Source organism: Macrobrachium nipponense, chromosome 42 (assembly GCF_015104395.2).
Source record: "Macrobrachium nipponense isolate FS-2020 chromosome 42, ASM1510439v2, whole genome shotgun sequence".
NCBI lineage: Eukaryota > Metazoa > Arthropoda > Malacostraca > Decapoda > Palaemonidae > Macrobrachium > Macrobrachium nipponense.
This window is the reverse complement of record NC_061103.1, coordinates 30,777,843-30,791,543: the sequence shown is the minus strand read 5'-3', so window position 1 is coordinate 30,791,543 and position 13,701 is coordinate 30,777,843. Positions and strand designations below refer to the sequence as shown.

General features: G+C 33.1%; 1 pseudogene; it reads left to right on the top strand.

Annotated features, from left to right (window-relative positions):
- Positions 1-765: 765 nt before the first annotated feature.
- LOC135213315 (fibrocystin-L-like) overlaps positions 766-13,701 on the top strand; it is a 130,447-nt pseudogene continuing 117,511 nt past the window's right edge.

Genomic DNA, 13,701 nt, shown 5'->3' with positions numbered 1-13,701 from the left:
CCTATTATATTATTGGTAGGAATCGCACTGCAACCGATACTATAAACTTGGCTTACGTGATAAGGTTAAAATATCCTGTTATGATGATAGTGATTCTCTCCAATACCAATATAACTCTAAAATTTTGATCAATTTTAAGTATTGTGTAATGAATATGACCGATATATAATAACAGACCCGGTGGTAAGATAACGCCTTAGACGAAAGTTAAATGGGATCTTAATAAACAAACTTATATTAAAAGTGAGACAGTAATCTTAGTTACAGCGATATAACCTACTCGATTTTTTTTTCTTTTACTCCGTGTGTGTGTGTGTGTGTGTGTGTGTCTTTCTCCAACCATACCTTATGACTCCTCCCACTGAAAGAATTCCAGAGCTTATTGGTGGAACTCTTGCTAAGAGAGGAAGAGTCCTCCCCCCATCCCCCTCAGTAAACACTGTTACCATATAATTTTTCGAAGTCCCTCAAGAAAGTGTACCAGGGAAACCTGTGTTCAACTGTACGCTAATGAAGAGACAGGTGACCAGTTAAACATAGAGGGGTTATGATCATGTCACAGTTTTGTTGGCTTAGCGATAGTTTTCGAACGAAAAAGCCTTTGTGGGATTGTGCAAAATTGTTAAATTGTTAGATTTCAGTTACTAAGTGAGAGAAAATGAGAAAATATCCGTCCGGTAACTGTGGTAAGGGGAGGGGAAGGATTTTTATGAGAGTCATTAGTTTTGCCCAGAGTGAGATGCCTGCTGAGATGAGGACTCAGTCTGGTTTGTGTGTGAATGATCATCGAGTGCTTTCTCGCTGCGCGGTTTGCTGAGTGCGTTGTGCCGACGAGATTCGCTTGTTTGTAGTTACGCAGATTCCGGGGTGGTTTTCTCTTATTTTGAAGATGTAAGTGTTACGTTATTGTTTTTTTGACTTTGTGTATGAGTTATTTTTGAAGTTAAACAGGCTTTTTCTTTATTGGCACGTGTTTAGAATAGACACATTCGTCTTTGTTTAACATATAAGAGTGTATAAAATGTTTTTCATGCATGCGAAACTGTGCTTGTATTGCATTTTTTTGGCTTGGAGACAGAGCGGCCACCCATTTTTACGGGCTCAGCAAATTTCTGCTAACAAACGCAGAAGGGCATTGCAAGGGGAGTATTGGCCTGCCTCAGGGGCATTGCAAGGGAGGGTACTACTACTGGTGTAAGCCTCGGGGAGTATCACTTGACCGGGGGGATGTTCTATCGCCCAGGGGAGGGTGAAGTTCTCTTTTTTTTTTTTTCTCAGTGGAGGGTGAAACCTTGTTTTTCTCAGTGGGGGTGAACTACTACTTTTTTTTTCTCCTTGTCGGGGCATCGGGAGAAGAATTTGCCCTTGGAAATGAATTCCAATGCCAAGACATCAGCTGATTGATTAGTTGATGAAGTGAGATGCCCGTAGGGTTTTTTTTTCAGAGATTTTCTTTCTCTTGGATGAAGAGAAAAGGAAATGAAGAGAAAAGGAAATGAAAAGAGATTTTCTTTCTCTTGAATGAAGAGGAAAGGAAATGAAATGCATTGTATGGGTGTAAGTTTTCCTTTTGCTTTAGAATGCACAAATATAATGGGGACACAGAGATTGTTATTTTTTTTTTATTGTGTTGGAGGGATTACTTTAAAATGCCGGTGATTGGTGTCGAATGGTGTTGATTTTGGGTGTGGCAATGGTGGTGTATACTGTGGGTTTGGCAATACTAGGGGAATTGCACCATTACTTGAGATCTTTGCAAGAGAATTATTACTATGGAGAATTATTATTATTATTAACAATTGTTATTATTATTGTATGAGATATGTCACGAGAGGGTTACTTAAGTAGAATTGTCATTACTTGACACATTTTACGAGAGATTTGAGATGTTTCATGGGAGATTATTTTATGATTATTACAGATAATTATATCATGGAGAATTATTACAATGAATTATGGGAGAACTTTTGGGGTTAATTATTTGTTGAATTTTTGTAACTTTGGAGAATATTTCAGTAATTCGTGAATGATGAGTTTTGCTGAATGTTGATGAATCTGGCTGAATCTTGGTGAATCTTGTGCTGAATTTTTGGAGAATGGACAAGCATTAACATTAGTGATGTTTTTTATACTAATACTAGTGATTTTGATGAAGTTTTCCACACGGGTTTCAGCGGTTGTTATTATATATATATATATATATATATATATATATATATATATATATATATATTATATATATATATATATATATATATATATATATATATATATATGTATATGTATGTATATATATATATATATATATATATATATATGTATATGATTTATATGATATATGTATATTATATATATATATATATATATATATATATATATATATATATATATATATATATATATATGAAACAGCGAGAGAGAGAGAGACCACTTACCTTACAGTTCGTTCGGGTTGCCCCAGGTCCCTCAGTGTGAGGCGCCTCTAATGTCTCCCAGAGAGTTGCTAGTACATCTTCCGGTATATTTTGCATCTTCCAATCTTGGATGGTCTGGGATGCAGTTTAGATATTTGTCGAGCTTATTCTTAAACACATCTACGCTCACTCCTGATATATTCCTCAGATGAGCTGGCAACGCATTGAATAGACGCTGCATTATCGATGCTGGTGCGTAGTGGATTAATGTTCTGTGTGCTTTCCTTATTTTTCCTCCGGTATAGTTTTGGGCACTATTAATCTACCTCTGCTTGCTCTTTCTGATATTTTTAGTTCCATGATATTTTCTGTTATTCCTTCTATCTGTTTCCATGCCTGAATTATCATGTAGCGTTCTCTTCTCCTTTCCTGACTATATAATTTTAAGGATTGTAGTCTTTCCCAGTAGTCTAGGTCCTTAACTTCTTCTATTCTAGCTGTAAAGGACCTTTGTACACTCTCTATTTGTGCAATATCCTTTTGATAGTGTGGGTACCATATCATATTGCAATATTTCAAGTGGGACTACGAACATATGTTTTATAAAGCATAATCATGTGTTCAGCTTTTCTTGTTTTGAAGTGCCGTAACAACATTCCCATTTTTGCTTTACATTTTGCCAACAGAATGGCTATTTTGATCATTGCTAAACATGTTCCTTTATTCCCATCATCACACCAAGGTCTTTAACTGCTTCCTTATTTGTGATTGTCTCATTATTAGGTCCCCTATATGCATATAGCTTTCCTTCTCTGTCTCCATAATTTATTGATTCAAATTTATCAGAGTTAAATACCATCCTATTTACCTCTGCCCAATCATATACTTTGTTAAGGTCTCTTTGTAGAGCGTTCCTATCTTCATCACAAGTAATTCTCTACTTATTCTTGTGTCATCAGCGAAACTACTCACTACCGAATCCTTAACATCACTGTCTATGTCTTCAATCATAATAACAAACAATATTGCAGCTAGCACCAGTACTTGTGGCACACCGGATATTACCTTGGTTTCATCCGATTTCTCATCGTTTGCAATAACTATCTGTTTTCTGTTGTGTAAAAATTCTTTTAACCATCTTCCTACTTTATCTACGATATTGTGTTTTCTAATTTTCTTTGCTAATATATTATGGTCTACTTTGTCAAAAGCTTTTGCAAAGTCTAGATAAACCACATCTGTTTCATTTCCGCTTTTCATATTTTTGAATATGTTCTCACGGTGGACTAACAGTTGGGTTTGTGTACTTTTTCCGGGTACGAAACCGTGTTGTCCTATATTAAACAAATTATTTTTTATTAAATGTTTCATAATATTTTTCTTCATTACCCTTTCATACACTTTCATAATATGTGATGTTAGACTCACAGGCCTATAATTACTTGCCTCTAGTCTTGATCCACTTTTGAAAGTAGGGTGATATATGCTAATTTGTGCTCATCATAAATCTTGCCTGTATCTACACTTTGTCTTAATAATATTGCAAGTGGCTTTGCGATAGAATGGACTACTTTCTTTAACAAAATAGCAGGGACTCCATCCGGCCCTGCAGCAGCTCCATTTTTAATTTCATTAATTGCCTGCACAATATCAGCTTCATTAATTTCTATGTCAGCTAAATATTCACTATTTTCGTCCCTTACTTCTATATCATTATCTTCATTATCTATTCTAGGGGTGAATTCTCTCTTATATCGTTCTGCCAGTATGTTGCAAATTTCCTTTTTTTCATTCGTTAATCTCCCTTCAATTCTCAGAGGGCCTATTTCTATTCTTCTTTTATTCATCTTCTTCGCATATGAGTATAATAGTTTGGGGTTTTGCTTGATATTTAATAGGGTTTTTTCTTCCAAGTCCCGTTTTTCATTTTCTTTTGATTGTATAATCTTTTGTTCTGCATTTTCTATCTTACTTTTTAGTTCTATAACTTCCCATGCATTTTTTTCTTTTGCAAGACCTTTTTTCCACTTTCTGATTTTCTGGAACAAGATCCTTCTGTCTCTTGGTATGCATGAATGATGTTTACTTTTCTTCTTCGGTATATATTTATCCACTATTTTCTCCAATATTTTATATAATATCTCCGTATTTACCCTTACCATCACTTACGAAAATGTTATCCCAATCTTTGTTTAATTCTTCATTAATTTCTGACCATTTTATATTTTTACTGTAGAAGTTGTATTTTCCATATCCTTCCCACTTTTTCATTTCTTGCTTATCTCTATTTTCACTTGCTTTGGAATGAACTATTCTATGACATTATGATCTGAAATACTCGCATTTAAATAAAACTATTATTTCTTTAACATATTCATCTCGTTCACAAATACTAGGTCTAAAGTATTTTACCTTTCTTGTTGGCAGGTGATTTATTTGTTGGATGTTGTATTCTAGTAGCATATCTAATAGCTTTTCAAATTGCCTCTTATCTTCTGCACTACTATTACTCTCTTTTTTATATGTATAAGTACAACCACAGTCTCCTATTCGTTCTTTCCATTCTACGAAAGGAAAGTTGAAGTCACCAGATAGGAGAATAGTCCAGTCCTTGTGATTTCTACATATATCATCCAATTTTTTCAATTATTAAGTCAAACTTTTTAGTATTAGGAGGTCTATATATTACTATGTTCATCAATTTTTCAGATTCAAATTCTACCGCTATTAGTTCACATCTGAGTTACTATATTTCTCATATATTTTTTTTCCTGTTTTTTGTCTTTCCCATATATTGCGGTTCCCCCTTGATTCCTATTTTTTCTATCTGATCTATAAGTTTGGAACCCTTTTATTTGATCATCATTCCCAGTCTCTTGGGAATACCAGGTTTCACTTATATTCATTATATCTATTTTCTTTTCATTTTGGGTTAGTTCTTCTAAGTACTCTATTTTTCTTTTTGAGTTACTCGTAACTAAACCCTGCGCATTCATCACTATGATGGTTTGCGTGTTTTCTCCTTCATTTAATATTGGTAGTAATAAGGATTTTCCCATGTCTCTTTCCTGTTCTGGTATGTTGTTCTTTTTTTCATTTCCCAGAAATTCTGACATTAAAAAATCCAACTTTTCCATAATATTTGATCTTCCTTCATCATAATTATTCATTTTGTGTCTGAATCTGCAATTTTCTCCGTTTCTGCAATATCCTCTTGCATAATAAATACAGTTATTATCTCTTGAGTAGAATTTCGGAGCTGATGCTTTGAAATTTTTTGCTGACACCTCTTCATATCTCATTGGTGGTTTGCTTTTCTCTTTTACCTGATATTCTTGATTTCTCTCTTTATTTGTTACTTTCTTATTTTGGATTTTATTACTTGGTTGGTTATTTATTTGATTATGATTCATGGCTACAGGGTGCATATATTTGCATTTTTTGTCGAACTTACATCCTTTTCCTTCTTTTAGGTTTTTACATATTTTTGGATGCAGATCTCTGCAATCATCCCCATAGCCATCTAAGTATGCACATTTACCATATATTTCATAGTTTTGACATACCATAGGATGTGTAGTAACATCTTTCTCCAAATCTGCAATTCCCTCTTTTCAAAAGGTTGCAGATTTTGTCTTTCTTGTCTATTTTTTCCTCTTTCCCGTCATTGTGTAGACCTGGGTAGAGCCTCTTCGGGATTTGCTTTCTGTTGTCATATCGTAATTATTTCTTCGTAGGTATGCTGCTTTATTGCCTCATATGTAGTATCAATGAGTATCTCTGCATCCATACTTTTATCTTGTTCTTTGTTTTTCCTTATTTTTTTTCTGTCATTTCATTTTAGTTTACTTCTCTTCCGTTTTCCTCTTCTTCTTTTTCTTCTTCTTCTTCTCTTCTTCTTCTTATCCTCAACTATTTGTACATTCAATTCTTGATTTAATAACATTGTCTATCCATGATAGACATGTTGAACAAAAAATTCTTGTATCTTTTCTCAAATCTTGCATTACCTCAGCACACTGTGGATGGGTCGGAATGTTGCATGCAGCACATTTTCTGATTAGGTTTTGTGGATTGACTATGCTATACCAAACCTTACACAGTTTGCATGCTTTTGGCATTCTTTTCCTAATGCATCAATTAGGATATTCACAAGATTCACCTTATTCATTTTCTTTGTCGGAATATGTTGGTTTATGTATATTTTCTTTATGAGTCTCTTGACCACTTGGATTTTATTTGGAACTTCTTCAATTATTTTCAAGATGTTTTCATTAGATTTGTTCCAGTTTGAAGGATTATATCCTTCTAATATATCTATGAATGCTTTTGTATCTTTTTGGTTAGGACTGTTGCTGATTTCATAGATGAGAAATGCCAGTTCCCTTCCTGCTACCTCATCGTATTGCGAATCCGCCAAGCAAGCTAAATTACGCCACCTCTTCCCGCAGTTGGAACTTACTGCCATCTTGTTCTGATTTCAGTATTACACTTGTTAAACTAACTTAGAAGACGCTTTATCCTACTATTTTCACACTAATCTTATCACCGATAGTTCACGAACACTTCTAGATATTTCTCAAATTCTAGTCGTATGTTAAACTTGTGATATCTGTTGATTAATCTGACTTCACGCGGGTACGTCTCACCAAGCAAGATGGCTACTACGAGAGAGAGAGACTAATATTAATCTCAGACAGAAAAAACATTCGGAATTCTTGATAAATGTTCATAACGTCTTTTATACTTTGCAGGCCAGACCACCGAGATGTTACTGTTGTTCGCACTGGTTAGCCTGCTTTTTGGTAAGTGTTGTTTTCGCGCGCGCGCGTGTTTTTTTAACTCAAGTTTACTGTATAACAGAATATTCTAGCATTTAGTCAAACGTCTAATACCTGATTGTATCGTCAAATTGCCATTCACGTATATCATATATATGTATATATATGTGCGTGTGTGCACATATGTGTTAGTATTATAATTTGCACATTAAGCCTACTTTATCTTCTGCAGGGCTCACCAGCAGCCAGGTACAAAATGTCAGCCCCTATTGGTTGGGAGAGGGCGGTGGCCAGACCTCATACATCTCCGGCAGGGGTGAATATAAATATTTTTTATTGTTTCTAAATTTGACGTGTTTCGAGTGGCGTGGTTGGTATGGTGTTTGCGTCCCACCTCGGTGGTCGCGGTTTCGATTCTCGGCCATTCCATTGAGCAGTGAGAGATGTGTACTTCTGGTGATAGAAGTTCACTCTCGACGTGGTTCGGAAGTCACGTAAAGCCGTTGGTCCCGTTGCTGAATAACCGCTGGTTCCATGCAACGTAAAAACACCATACAAACAAACAAAACAGACGAGTAGGAGAGTATCAAAAGGCTATATATCCTGTGTTATGAACATGTTTGTATTGTTCTAGTATATGTAAGGTCTTTGTTTGTCTCCTAAATATTTTTAAAGTGAATGAAGAGTTTGGATAGATTTTATGGTTTATTTGCAATTGAAGAGTTTGGATAGTTTTTATGGTTTATTTGCAATAACCAAACTGCAAATTATTGAACAGATGATCACTTTCAACATAGGCGTTCGAGTTCTTTAAAAAACAAAAAAACCAGTGTTCAAGAACTTGCGATAACATGATCAAAGATATTGGGCGGTAGATGGCGTGGCTAGAGCCACCACAACTTCACCTACAGAATTTATTTACATTATTACCAGCTCTTCAGCAAATGCAAGAGGAACCCCCATGCAACGCGGTGAATTACTACCCTAATACTAATCTCCTTGCATTTTAATACATTTTTTATCTATTTATTAATTTATTTTTTCTTTCTTTAAAAAGAGAGATCTCTTCTTTCTGTTTCCCTTGACTTCCTCTCACTTCTTCCTAATGAACACCATATTTCTTGGAAGCTTGAATTTCAAGTCAATGGCCACTTTGGGCTTGTTTCATATTTATAGGGTTCATTTTTGAATAATAATAATAATAATAATAATAATAATAATAATAATAATAATAATAATAATAATAATAATAATATAATGAACTTCCTAATGAACACCTTGGAAGTTTGAATTTCAAGTCAATGGACACTTTGGGCTTGTTTCATATTTATAGGGTTAATTTTCTTAATAATAATAATAATAATAATAATAATAATAATAATAATAATAATAATAATAATAATAATAATAATAATAACAATAATAATAATATAATGAAAAATACAAAAAACTGAGGAGCTAAGTACCACTATTGATCTTGAATTACCACATAACTGTCATGTTGGTACTTGAGTTACATGTGGGTAAACACTTCTCCACTGCTAATTCATTAACTTTTCATGTGTACAAACACACCGGGAGTTGAATAACTTTTAACTTCACCTTTTCTAATCATTTCCAGATCCATGTCTTCTGAAAAGCCTCTTAAACCGTCTTACCAAAATTCCGCAACTCTTGCAGGTTTCAGCAAAGATCAATTCAGTCACTTCGACGCTAATTTGGGCAACGTGGTAACACTTGTGAATGAGGCTGACACAATTCCTTGTGATGTCATCAACTACTTAACGAATACTGAAAGGATCGTTTGTGCTGTTAGGTAAGATGATGGTGTATTCGTTAAGAAATAAAGAAAAGATAAAAAAGGTAATATAAACAGGAATCTGTATTATTCTGGTATCATTTACAAATGGAGATTTATAGGTCAGTAGTATATTTCAGTATCAATATGGCCCTTTGTTTTGCATTTTATGCACTGGACAACCTGGAACCCTACGTCCCAGATTTGACCATGACCTCAAAGAAGGCAACACCTTTTTGAAATGAAATTCAATCCATTGTCAATGCCATTATATTTCCTGCAATTCACGGACGCTTCTCATTCTCAAAGATATTCCATTCTTTACACCTGTAGTAAATTGAAGGGCAGTTGTTTTCCAGTACTGTGAGCTTTTAGTTGTTCCCTTATAGATGTTTGAAAAGGCAAGGCTATTGGGGTTGACCATTGCTGTTCCATGCTGGTACATATGTCCTCTTAAGAGACGTAAAAAAACACCTCTTTGTCATATATGTATAGGCAGCTTATTCATACACATGAATATTGGTACTAATGCTCGCAGGCATATGAAGTATGCATACCAAACACTGTAAATATCAGGTAACTGCTAACTTTAATTATGCAGATAAATTACATCCAGGTGTATTTAAAAGTGCCTTTTTGGTCACAGTTGAGCCTTTGGAAAAGATAGATGCTTTCATATAATTGCTTACATTACTCCACATAATGGAGTCATATTGTTAATGCTCATTGATATTGTTTTTATCTTTATAATACTTCTTTATAAAATTGAATTGCTTGCTTTCATAATTTTTCACAAGTCGGCTTCTCTTTTGCATTGTTGTCATAAGGCTCCCATGTATCCAACGATTAAATTAACAATAAAATTAGGTCAAAATATATTAATTTATCAAAATCTGGCTTGTTTTTCCCATCAATATCTGTGAATATGTTATATTACAAATTCAAATAGGTTATATATATATATATATATATATATATATATATATATATATACGTATATACATATATATACACACACGTATATATATATATATATATATATATATATATATATATATATATATATATATGTGTGTGTGTGTGTGTTTGATTGATTGTGAGTTTTCTGGCGTCACAATCAATCAATCAACGCACACACACACACACACACACACACACACATATATATATATATATATATTTTATATATATATATATATATATATATATATATATATATATATACGCATACATACATGTGTGTGTGTGTTGATTGATTGATTGTGACGCCAGAAAACTCACAATCAATCAATCAACACACTCACACACACACACACACACACACACACACACACACACACACACACATATATATATATATGCACCAATTCATAATGCCAACAAATGATAATAGTATAGCAAGTGGATGTTTAGATATTTTATGCATTTATCTGCAATATGTTTTTTAATAACAGTATTCATGCCTAGTGATGACAAGAAAATTAATGTCTTTAACTCGAAGTGATAAATAACAGGAAATTAATAAAGGAAATAAAAATGCTGTAATAAAATGTACTTAATAAATCTAAAATGTTTTATCATGAAAATATATTTTATATAAGTCGGTCATTGCATACTAAATGATATAAGAGATCCTCACGTGAAAATGAAAGCAGGAGGTACCAAGACTTTCAACTTTCATTCCAAAGTCATCTTCAGGGTACTGAATATGACTTTGGAATAAAAGTTGAAAGTCTTGGTACCTCCTTCTTTCATTTTCACGCGAGGATCTCTTATATACTTCACCCACGGGACCATTGTGGAATTGCAATACTAAATAAGCATTGACTAAACTTCTTCACAGGCGTCGTGAAAACAGAAAAGCCCCAAAGGCCTATGAAGTCAGAGTGTTTGCAGATGGGACTCCAGTGGGACCCAATAAAAAAGTGGAGGTATGTAAGTTTTCCTTCATTATAAAATAATAAAAGAAGTTAGTTGCGGTAGTGGTATTAGTAGCAGAGTTTCTAAGTAACACGTCAACTAAACAGACCTCAGCTTAGCGGACTTTTTGCACTTTTCAGCTACCATCCTCTGAATTATTTGTCTCTGTGGTACCCTTCTAAACGTGATATACCTTAAGAAGTATCTTTTAAATTTAATGGGAGTTTATAGTATTAGGAACTATGTGGAAGTGCTGTTGGCAGTTGGATATCAAAAAAGTATTCAAAGTGTAGATTATAACATAGTGTCTTTACTCAGCGGACTTTGTTACTTACCAGAAGGGCCAAACCCCTAAAGTGTCTGTTAAGTTGATGCACTACTGTACTATGTACTTTAGTGTCGTGAAATAAAAGTTTTGGCTAAGCCACGATGTTCATTGATTCAGATGAATTTAAATGATAAGAATAATAATTTCCATTAGTGTTTCATAAGGATGAATGTAAGAGGATGTATCGCATGTTGAAGTCTGATATGGATGATACACTCAGAGCCATAGTTGTAGTAGTAGGAGTGGTATTAATTAGTGATATTAAATGTATGTGATTAAGATCTTTTTTGTACACCCATTTTCTGGTACGTTATTTTAAGTATTGTAAGCTATATTTGACAACAGATAAATTGATTAAGAACATATTATTGTAGATAAACAATAAAGCCGAGTAAAACAAATAAACAATTAAAAACCACACACGTTATAATGTTCATGACCTGAGCACGTAGATATGAGCTGTGTCTTTTCTACTAGCGAATTATAATACATCTGCAGGTGTACAGGAAATAAGCGAGCATTATTATGAAGGCTTGGCATATAAGGTACCATTCACATAGATAAATTCCCCTTAGGGTTATAAAACACTTGTGCAAATGAAACACCTGAATCGCCACGGTAACATCGTAATACACTCTTTATCTCTTACATTTTGCAGTTCCTAGAATATCTGTACATCTCATAACTATATACAACTGTTACTCTTAAGGATATACGCCCCCTAAAATGCTTATAGCAATGATTTACTTATTTTAAAATTTTAATATTTATGTAAGCATCCAAATATCATAAAACGATTAATACAAATTAGATAAATCCTTAGTACAAATTAAGTAAATCTGTCCTACAGAACATTTGATAACTAATCAAGTCACCCTTCTACTGCATCCATAAGCCGTTTTCTCTGATAGTACTGAAGTATTAATCCTATTAAAATTATCACTAATTCGTTGTTTATTTTATTGTTATAACAACAGTGTTTATTCACTCATTAATTACTGTATATTTTCATATTGAGTATGTGACCAACTATTGATTCTTTTTATAAAAATTATTTGCAGCCTATTTATGATGTACCTACTTGTATTTATTAAGCTTACTCCAGGTTGGGCCCCGGAGTGAGCATAATAGCTGTATGATTCTCTCTCTCTCTGTAACGGTAATGTAAGATGTATATTACTGTACAGTTTTTTTTATGATAAAATATGTTTTATAACACTTAAAATATTTGCAAAGTAATTTCATTTTATTTTCCAGTCTGCTGTTACTGGAAAATAAAATGAAAATAATTAGTGAATATTTTAAATATTGTACAATAGTATGCTTTATCATAAAGAATCTTTACAGCAATATAATTTTAAATACATTTTACATTACCCTTATATATATATATATATATATATATATATATATATATATATATATATATATAGAGAGAGAGAGAGAGAGAGAGAGAGAGAGAGAGAGAGAGAGAGAGAGAGAGCGGTGGTCTGGGTGATAACAAGGTCTGAAGGACTAGACTCTACAACTTGGTGGAGGGATTGAGGAAGCAAGGTTTGCAAATTTAACAAATTTATTTTAAAAATAAACTCTAATAACACTCAACACTTGCCTAACATCATACATAAATGTCAACTCCACGCAAAAAGGTTCACAGAAAACACTTACCACAAAAAAGTACAGAGTCTAAGTACAGTGGTACCTCGAGATATGAAATTAATCCGTTCCGAGGCGGCCTTCGTATCTTGAACCGCATTTTACACGTAAAATGGCTAATCCGTTCCAAGCCCTCCAAAAACACCCCAGTAAATTTCATAATAAAGCTAAATTGACCTATAAACAATGAAATACTACAACAATTTGGACCATTCAATACTTAACTTAATACGTATTAGTAGTACTAATATGTATGTACCTGTAAATAAAGTGTATATATATATATATATATATATATATATATATATATATATATATATATTTTGTACCTCGAACATGTGTTGAAATAACACAAAAGCACTCGGTACTACTTCTTTTATTTTTCCTGTGGCCTTGGCTAAATATGTTGTCAAACGCTATGTAGTGACATATAAGCTATATATATATATATATATATAATATATATATATATATATATATATATATATATATGTATAACTGAATCACGAAAGTTAGGAACGTGATAAATCCATAAATAAAGTTATATGCCACGAAGGGAAAATAAACAACGGAGTTTCCGCGAGATCTTTCGATGTTCAAACATCTGCTAAGTAAACGTCTGCTAAGTAAAGAAGACGTTTGAACGTCGAAAGATCTCACGGAAACTCTGTTGTTTTATTTTCCCTTTGTGGCATATAACTTTATACATACATATATATATAATATATATATATATATATATATATATATATATATATATATATATATATATATATATACACACACACACACACACACACACAC